The sequence below is a fragment of the Procambarus clarkii genome, chromosome 38, assembly GCF_040958095.1.
Source record: "Procambarus clarkii isolate CNS0578487 chromosome 38, FALCON_Pclarkii_2.0, whole genome shotgun sequence".
NCBI lineage: Eukaryota > Metazoa > Arthropoda > Malacostraca > Decapoda > Cambaridae > Procambarus > Procambarus clarkii.
Window position 1 is genome coordinate 15,584,030 of NC_091187.1, and position 10,443 is coordinate 15,594,472.

The 10,443-nt window shown below is 34.7% G+C and overlaps 1 long non-coding RNA gene across 1 annotated transcript; it reads left to right on the forward strand.

Moving 5' to 3' along the window:
• Positions 1-2,914: 2,914 nt before the first annotated feature.
• Positions 2,915-9,816, forward strand: LOC138372389 (uncharacterized). The gene is made up of 2 exons (XR_011230823.1): positions 2,915-3,776; positions 6,835-9,816. It is a non-coding gene; the product is annotated as an uncharacterized lncRNA (long non-coding RNA).
• Positions 9,817-10,443: the final 627 nt, after the last annotated feature.

Here is a 10,443-nt window from a genome sequence, read left to right on the forward strand (position 1 = left end):
GACCCCTTCCCAGTGCTATATAGTCGTAATGACTTGGCGCTTTCCCTCTTTATTTTATTATTATCAGTGTTGCAGTTCATGCTTGCTGGCATACTGAAGTCACCCTTTGCTCATCTGTTTTAGTGTGTTGTACAGGACCAATTGGTCTTGTTAGTTTACCCACAGCTAAAGCAATAGGGGCATCCACAGTGTGCACTGCAGGTGATGAACAATTAGTTTGCATTGTGTAATTTGACGAATAATTAGTATTACAATGTCAGTATTTCGGCTAGAAAGTTAGTTTCATCGTGTGGAAAGGGATTAGGTTCAAGTTATCTGTAGAATCACTATGTTCAGAAAACCCTGCAGCTGCTGGCAATGAAATTTCTTTAATTGGTAAGTATTTACAGAGAATACTTACTTGAAACATATTTTTTAGAATAAGCAAAGTGCCTATGTATCAACTGTACTATACAATGTAACTTGTTGCCATTGGTTTTAAAATGGCTAATTTTGAAAGCTCATTCAAATATAATGGTCACTATACAATGCTTCAGTCATGTGTATTACTGCCATTTTCCTGCCCAAAATGTTATGCGTGCTAGTGGCTTTACAAGAATGTGAAACTTCAAGTCTCTGTACTCTAATAAGCACAATGTACCTTCTTGTATATAAATAAATAAATAAAAATTTTAATTTTCTAACTTTGATTGTTCATTTTTTAATATACTGTATATCTATATCTTTTTAATATACTGTATATATATATCTTTTTAATATACTGTATATATAGAGTCATATGTTGTTACAGCTGTGTTTAGAGAATGCATACTTTAGTTGACCTCTATCCCTTGATCGACTTACAAAACTGCTGAAATAAAAGTGTCATAATATATCACTTCCTCCTCCATCATCTTCAGTTCCTCTATACCTCCTCTGGAAGTCACAGTTTTTCATATAGAGTATACCTATTTTGGACTGAACAATCAGGTATCACTTTTTAGTGATACCTTTTAGTTATCTTTTTCTTCACTTGAAGGTAGAAACAGTCTGTAAATAAAAGGGTAACTTGAATTGATATATGTACTGTACTAAAAGGTCTTTGTATATACTGTACTGTACTAAAAGGACTTTGTATATACTGTACTGTACTGTACTTTGTATATACTGTACCCCTAGAAACTACCGTTTTTGGGAGAGCCCTCTTCAGTAGCTACCATGTCTTAGGAAGGTGCCTTCAAGGCCTTCAAGACTCACCCTTACCTATTGAAAGCCAGCACCTGAATCTGGCTTTCTACAAGGAAAGGGGAGCTTTAGGATCAGTGGTCAGCCAATAACCTACCAGAAAAAATAATGAACAACTGCTTCAAGAAAATTTGCTGCATAGAAGGAATAAGGCAAATGATTACTGCCACAACATAAACATCCTGACTGTTGTGTCTGCCACTATCGGGCAGCTCAAGTAACCTGAGGTTTCAGTCAGTCTGCCTCTTTGCTCTCTTATCTGGTAATAGCATACAGGGCATAAGCCCTGTGATGGAGTCCATCCTTTATAATAATAATAATAATAATATTTTATTTAGGAAAAGTACATACATAGATGCAGTTACAAACATTCTGATTGATTTATAGATAAGAGCTAGTACATACAATACCTAAAGCCACTAGTACGCATAGCGTTTCGGGCAACCGAAACACTATCTTGTACTACAATTTAGCTTGTGTGTGCTATTCCTGGAACAGTTGTTCTGCCAGGGGCCATTACTTTGTTATTGTGTCCTTTCAACTTCAAGGTTGTATTTGGCACTCATTGTGTCAACCCAGCTTTGTATTTCTCTTCAACTGTGGGCCAGGGTTAACTTCCTCGGAAGTCGGCTCATGTTCACCTTGTCCCTTCAGAGATACCTGCTCTGAAGGGTTAGTGTTCCTCCTCCATTACCCGACTCCTATTGAATTACCTTACTTTTGGTAATACATGGAACTTGTTTCTCCAGTGTCAGGCCTGTTGATGGGGTGTGTAGTATTTAGCTATAGTATTTGTTTGTACTATGATCACACTCAGCCTGCTCCTTGTGCATGTTGGGGCTCTGCATTTATTGCTTAGGGGATTGTTTTTGCTTGTGGTTTCATGTGCCTTTCGTTTTTTGGGTGTTAATGGTTTGGGTTCCGTGTTTGCTTAGCAGAGATGCTTCCCTTGTTCTAGGCATCCTGCCTGTCTGAATGACAGTCCAGGTGAAAAGTTTCTCTCACTATTGTTTTTGTCTTGTTTACATTTTCAGTTGGGTGTTTTACTGTCTCTATCCACTTCCACACTGGGTTCTGCCCTTTTGCAGTGGAGGCTGTCTCTATGTCTGTTCATGCAAGGCAGTATTCTTCCTGCCCTGGTGGGCTGCTACTAGCCTCTGCTCTGGAGAGCACATCTGGTAGGCTTACCCCATGCTGTCTCCAATGATTTCAGTATTCCTGGAGGCTTCTGGGGGTGCTGCTCCCTCCAAGAGCATGTACATCTTGTCAGTGCTTTTAGCTGGCAGCGGGCCTCCTGATTTGTTGGCAACCCTGGTCTTTCAATTCCTGGCTATATTGTCAGGTTCTTGCTCTGGGTATTGGGCTGTGAGCTTGGCTTTTTCCGAATTGCATGTCCGGATATTCTTGCAGGTAATGCTGAAATGCTGGCACAACAAATCAAGGAGGAAATGGGTGAAATGCCAGATATTATAATTGAGTGTAACTGTGCCGAGTCAAGAATTCGCCTCAGTGTTTTTGTAAGTATGCTACTGCTCTAATATGATGTGAAGATTCAATATTTTAAAATCTTCCAATTTTATATATGGAAACATTGGATCATAGTGATTTATTTATGACTGCTTGAAAATATATGCCATATGACAATTTAGTGTAGGAAGGAAAAATACAATTACAGTATTATTATTATTATTATTATTATTATTATTTATACATTACATTCTTGTACAGCCACTAGCATGCGTAGTATTTTGGGCAAGTCCTTAATCCTACATTCCCCGGAATACGACCCTGCCAAATTGTTTAATAACCAAGTATCCATTTTACTGTTAGGTAAACAGAGGCTACAGTTAAGGATTGACACCCAGTAAAACCTCCCTGGCCAGGATATGAACCCAGGACAAAGTGCTTGAGAAACACTGGGCGAATGTCTCAACCACTACACCATGGGAAAATCTTGGTATTCCTGGTATCCTTGGTAATCTTGGTATTCCAGCCTGTGTACTATCAACATAATATAATGTGATAGTATATAATTTGCTATATAATTTTTGTTTAATTGTCCTAATCATGAAGATGTAGCATAACTCTGGCTATTATTTTAAGAATGTATGACTTTGCACTAAATACTATACAGCTGAATTCTATAGCTAGAGAAACAGAAATATATGCAGGGAAAAAATAATACATAAGGAAGATCATTCATCTTATCACCCTTTGTCTTTGGTGATTAAATGTGTGAAGATAGTAAGGTATTACAATGCAGGTATGGGGGCATGTATTTTTTGACAAAAAACAAAAACAAATTTTAGCAGTTTAAACTCTAATTGAGAATAATGTTGAGCAGGCTTAATGTTTTTATTGTTATGCAGATCTTGTGGTCTAATATGTTTGTTAAATGTTGTCATAACTTCATATCTTTTATTTTTGCAGCTACAAACTCTGGTGGTATGATTGTGTTAGTAGGTATGAGCCCTGCAGAAGTGAAAATTCCCATATTCAATGCTGCTGCCCGAGAAGTTGACATACGGAGTATTTTGTCGATATGATAATTGGTAAGCTTACTTGGACAGATCATTTGCAGTGTATAACATTCAGTGAAGTGTATTAGCGATAAATCAGTACCATGTTGATTTTATTGAATAAAAAGGGATATTTAAATCCCTTCAACTCCCTCCCTAAAAAAAAAAAAAGCATATACGAGTGGTTTTATATAGTATACTTTTTATTGTGGTACAGTGAGTTTTGTATTTCTCTTAATGTTGGTTTCCATCACAGGTGAATGAGGTGGAAATCAAGGTCATTTCCTCCTTAGGTAAGTTCATTTATGCAGAGAATGTCACAATAATGTGGCTGAAAATAAATGACACAACCCATCCCATCCCATATGTATGAAAGGAAAGTGAAGATGTCTTGGACCTTTATCAACGTCACTTTCCTTTCATTGTATATAAGTTCAGATTATCAGATAGTATCACAAGATTTAAATTTTTTTTTACCCAAAGCTCAAATTATAAGCAGGGAAAAGAGCTTCGATTGTTCTGCTGTTGTAGAAATAAGGGATAATTTTGTGAGCATAAGAATTACATAGAGGTATTAGTTAATCAAGTATGGCATGGTGGGCATTTTGAAAGAGGATATGCACATCAGATACTGTATCTTCATTGTGACAGCTTGTAGAGAATACATGTGTGTGAGTGTGAGGTGTACATGCATTTATGGAGTTAAAAATGTATATGATCAAGTTAATGGAGGACATTTAAGGACTGATGAGCATATAAGGAGTTTTCTGCATTAAGTACTGTGTACTTAACAGTCTGTACTTAACTTGTATGGCAAGCAAGTACTTGCCGTACTTGCCAAGTACAGCAAGTAGCGTACTTGGTCGAAACGCTATGTGTGGTACAGTAGTGGCTTTACAGGAATGTAAAATCAACTTCATTTCTATGTACTCTCTTAACCTCCAATGTACCTTCTTGTATATAAATAAATAAATGAATAAATAAATAAATAAGTGTAAAGCTTCTAAGTAGTGTATGTGTAAAATTAATACTATAACATGTAATTAGTTTGATACTAAATGTAGGCATATGCCTGGGTTGTATGATGTTACCTTTGTCATTAAATATATACATGGTTGTGGTCAAGATAAGAATGGTTAAATGTGTTATCCTAAATTTTAATGTATGCAGAGTGTGAAACTGTTATGTAGGCTAGTCTTAGGTTTGATAAGGTGTGAGAGAAACCGTTAAAGAGTTAGTGTGGGCAAGAGCAAAGTTATGGTAGTGAAGTAAAGAAAATTCTGCGCTTGAAATAAATGTGAATAGTAATGTGGTGAAAGTGATTGATCAGGTAAAACTCCGAGATGCTTTGTCTTGTCTCAAGCGGATTTTAGGTAGGTGATCTAGGGAAGGAAACAAAAAGGAGCATTGGAGTAGATGTGGCTGAATTTGGCATAGAGTAGTAGTAGTGCCAGCCATTGTATTCTGCTCTGAGATGATATGGTTTCAACTTGAAAACTCAAGTTAGAAGCAGTAGAATTAAATAATCTAAGAAGTATGTTGACCAAATAGATGATGATAAACTGATGAGTGTTTTAGTGTGAATTTTGGGGTAGGAGGAAGGGAATGTCCTCCTACCCCAAAATGGATGGAAGGTCGGGGTGGTTATGATGAATGTGTGAGGAAGCAGAGTACAAGTGTGAATGATGCTCAAGATACGGTAAGAGACAAGGCTGGGTTAAAGTAGTCTGTAATCAGGGTACAGAAGCTTTTGTGAAACTTCCTGAGGTGCACTGTACACTTAGTCTGATGGAGCAGTGTAGTGCTGTATATAGTTGTGTGAATGATATAGTAGTTCACATTATGATTTCCTATAGTAATAAAAGGTTAAAAAAATGTGCTTTTATTATTATACAGTACAAATACAAATACAAATTTTTATTCAGGAAAAGTGCATACATAGATGATTTACAAACATAATGTTGGATCTATAGATAGAGCTAGTACTGTACATACAATACCTAAAGCCACTAATACGCATAGAGTTTCGGGCAAGGTGTGGGGGGGGGGGGGAAACCACTTAGACTAAAACTTAGTAGGAATTGGGATTAGGTATAAATTGTGTTGAAAAAAGGAATACAAATAAAAATAGGGAGGAACATGGCAGAAATCATCAATTGTACAAGTTGGAGAACAAACAGTATTGTTTAAAAATAGCAAGACATGGGCATTATTCAATTGTTTTTTCAGGTCTGATGCCTAAATATTTGTTAATCACAAGTTATCAACCAAATCCTGGTTGAGAAATGCTGTTCTGTGGGATGGTCCATACCTTATGTAGTATTGGATGTTTTTCTATAAAAAGGCTTTATACAACCCACCAAACTTTCAAGAAATACTGAGTATTCCCCCCCCCAAAAAAAAAAATCTATATATATATATACAGTATATATATATACTTTAAGTGGCATTTGTAGTACAGGCCAAGAACCTCTAAGTGGCATTTGTAGCACAGGTTGAGAACCTCCAAGATGATTTTTTTGCAATTGATTTTCATTTCACATGTATTTCTCTAATACAAGTTTATGAGGTATTTAATAGTAAATGTACATAGTTTTAAAAAAAAAATTCTTGTTTGTTTCCTGATATTTTATTTATATTTGAGCAAATTGTACATGTTCAAACTTCTTTTTCAAAATATTTTCAGTCAATCTTAAAAAAAAAAAGTGACCAACAGTATGAATAAACAATTTTTTTTTAAGTTGAGATTTTAATTTTGAAAGTTAGCCTAGATTTGCCATGCTTTTGGAAAATTTCACATTAAATATTTTATATGTATTGCCACTCATGGTTATAATGCACAAGTATTATACATTCCTGAAGTTTTAGACTAAATTTTTGTAATTAATCATTTATTAAATTTTGGCCCTCGATTAAGATTGTCAAATTGACTGTTTTTTTTTAACAATAATTTAACAATATGCAATAGTTATGGTTATCCATCAATAATTGAGAAAATGCAACTGTTACTTTTCAGGCTAATATTGAAAGAAATTGTTTAGTATTTATAATAATTCAAAGAGCAATAACTTTTATTTCATTTATCCATCAGTACTAGATATGATTGCTTCAGGAAAGGTATATGTTAAGCCACTCATCACTACAAGCTGGAAGATTCATTGCAAGCACTTGAGATTGCTCACACAAGTTCGGAAGGGGCAGTCAAAGTGATTTGATGTGACTAATGAGCCTGGATGTCCTGGATTATTATAATTGTTAATATGTTTATTAAGAATAAAAGACAGTATGTATTCTAATATTTTTATATTACCGTAATTAGTTTTTTTAAGCCCATAGTTTATAACCTTTAAGCTGGTAAATTATCATTTTGCAAAGACTGTTACAAACTGCTGTGGCCTTTATGTTGAAGTTATTTGCCATAGATATACAGAAAGAATAAGGATATTTTTGTCAAATTAAATATAAAATATTTTTTTTTTCCAAAAACATTTTACCACTATTCCTTTAAAGTTGTTTTTGTGAACAAAAATATTTTGTACCCCTTGCACTGTATTTCCATGGAAATGCCCCTTCTTTGAGTAAGTGGCTCAGATTTTTCTTCAGGCTACAATTAAGAATCCTGAAGACTTACTTATATGTTTCCTTTTACATGATACAGTATTTTTCTGTATCTTGGGGTAATTAGGCACCCCAGAATTTCTCCACTGTTAGGAACAATTTTTTTTAGTATAAATCATTAATTTCTAGAAATTCTCGGTTTTTTGTATGTGGGTACTGAAGTTAAGTCTCTTGTCTTTTTATAGACTATGTAACTTTTCCCTCAATTTTACTATTAATGTTGACATTGTCTATCTGATGGTGAATTTGGTTTGATGATTTGTTTCCAAATAAAATGTTGTAGGTCTTTTTGAAATTTAGTGTGACTTTGTGGGTTGACATCTATGAGTTTATATTTTGTTAAATTTCACATTAACGGTACGGTGGACCATTAAATATTTAAAGGTTGATATACCGATACATTTTGGGTGCCTTGTCAAACTGTTGAGAGATGTATGAGTACTAGCCAGTGAGTGTGTACAGTATGTCAGTCATGATTTAGGACATACAACCAAGGTGACTGGTTACTCCAGGTGTAGTAATGAATTATTATAGTTTATTATTATTATAGTTAATGAATGTCTGTATGCTCCAGTACAGTGAGTACTGCAGAATGTGATATTTAGATTATTATGAGTACCCCGAGAGAGTAGGAAGTATTATTCACAGTTGTAATGCCCCTAAGTTACCTATGGGGCGGCCGAAAGAGTCTATGGGAGGTTTTGGTGGTGTAGTATTGAGCACTGAGAAGCTCGGCTAATTTTATAAGCGTTTCATGTAGGAGTAAGGTAAGATTCTTGATTTATTGTGATCTGTGTCATTATGTTATCAATGTATATCCTTTAAAGTGACTTGTACAATTTCGTGATTTAAACTAATGTTATATTTGTCTTTGTGGGGACTTAGTGTTTTGTCAAGCCATTTGGGACTATCTTTTTCAATTACATTGACATTTTTCAGCACTGACAATGACCAAACCACACACAGGAAGATGAAGAAATGACAACGACATTTCGGTCCGTCCTGGATCATTATCAAGTTGTGTGTCAACTTGATAATGGTCCACGATGCACGGAAATGTTGTCTTTTCTTCATATTTCTGATGTGTGATTTGGTTATTATATCTTCAGCCATGTTATTGTTACTCATCATCTGTATGTGGATACTTAAAGGTTGTTAAGTGTTTAGAGACTGATTTTGATAGTCCTTAATTAAATTAAATTTAAATTAAATTAAATTAATTTTTTTTTTATTCAGGTAAGGTACATACATACAAGGTAAGATACAAAGTTGATGGATTTATAGATAGAGCTAGTACACACAATGCCTAAAGCCACTATTACGCAAAGCGTTTCGGGCAGGGAAAAACATTAAAGACTAAAACTTAATACTAATTGAGTTTAAAGTTTAAAATGCATTGAGAACAAATAAAAATAAAAATAAGAAAGGGGGGAACATGGCTGAAAAAGCAGCACAAATACAATTAGGTCGACAAACAGCATTGTTTAAGAAAACAGACATGGGTTGACAATAAGGGGGTAAGGTAGGTTACAGGGAATTTATTAGGTAGTGCTTCGTTTTTATCTTAAACTGGTTGAGAGAGGTACAGTCTTTAACATGGTTGGGAAGGTCATTCTACATTCTGGGTCCCTTGATTTGTAGTAAGGCTTTTAAAGTTGGATAACATCACATTGCATACACCTTAACTAGATGAACTTAGATGTACTTCAACGGCCATCTAGTTTAAGGGAAACATTTAACTGAGAACAGTTAACAGTTCAACTTGTTTAAGATAAAAATTAAGTACTACCTAATAAACTCCATTTAACCTACCTTGCCCCCTAAATGTCAACCCATGTCTTGCTATTTTCAAACAATACTGTTTGTTGACCAACTTGTATAATTGCTGATTTCCACCATGTTTTCCCCCCCCCCACCTTTTTCCCTTTTTCAATTCAATGTATGCTTTGATCTCATTTAGTATTAAGTTTTAGTCTAATTGTTTTTTCCCACACCTTGCCTGAAACACTGTGCATATTAGTGGTTTTAGGCATTGTATATACTAGCTCTTTCGAGAAATCTAACATTATTTTTGTAACATCTTGTATGTATGCGCTGTACTTTTACCTGAATAAACATTTGATTTGATTTGATAGTGTACCAATGTTCCTAATTTTTATGGAAATTAAGTATGTGACTAGTTTAACTTTGATGCACTAGATTTACTAGATACTGTAAAGTTGTTGAGTTTAAGTATAAGCTTGACCGGTTTAACTTGGTAGCATCTAGCTTCAGTGACAAGTGCCAATGTTATTAACTTTAAAGTGTGTAAATAGCTGTTATGTGTAAAAAGTTCACCCAAGTAAATTGCTAGTTTGTGGGGTTCAGTCCCTGAGCCCATTATGTGCCTCTGTAACCCTTTCCACTACCGCCCACAAGATGGGCATGGGGTGCATAATAAATGAACTAAACTAAACTAAGTAAATTGGTAGTTTCTACTGTAGACTTGTACTATATCCTTAGACTGTATGAACTTGTGATTTGTTTCAGGCCAGAGTGGCCTCTATTGAGAAGAGAAAGTCTACATCGCAAGCATTGCATGGGGTAACCAAATGATATAAAAAATCATTCAGGCTGTTAACTAAATCAGACCTTGCATACTAGGCCAAGTAATGTGTTCTGGCTATTAGATACAACACATACAGTATAGATAAATTTATTTATTTTTTATTTACATATACAGTACAAGAATTGCTACATTCTTGTACAGCCACTAGCACACATTGCATTTCGGATAAGTCCTTAATCCTATGTTCCCCGGATTAAGTAGAATTAATTGGCCCATATTTCTTGATGCTTCAATACAGAAGCATCAAGAAATATGGGCCAATAGGCCCTCTGCAGTTACTTCCATTCTTACCTTCAATTTACCCAATTAATACCCATTGTTTCGTGTTCTGTCCTGTGTTGAAAGTTTTGTTCACCTCATCCAAAATATGTGTAAACGTGTATATATATATATATATATATATATATATATATATATATATATATATATATATATATATATATATATATATATATATATATATATATATATATA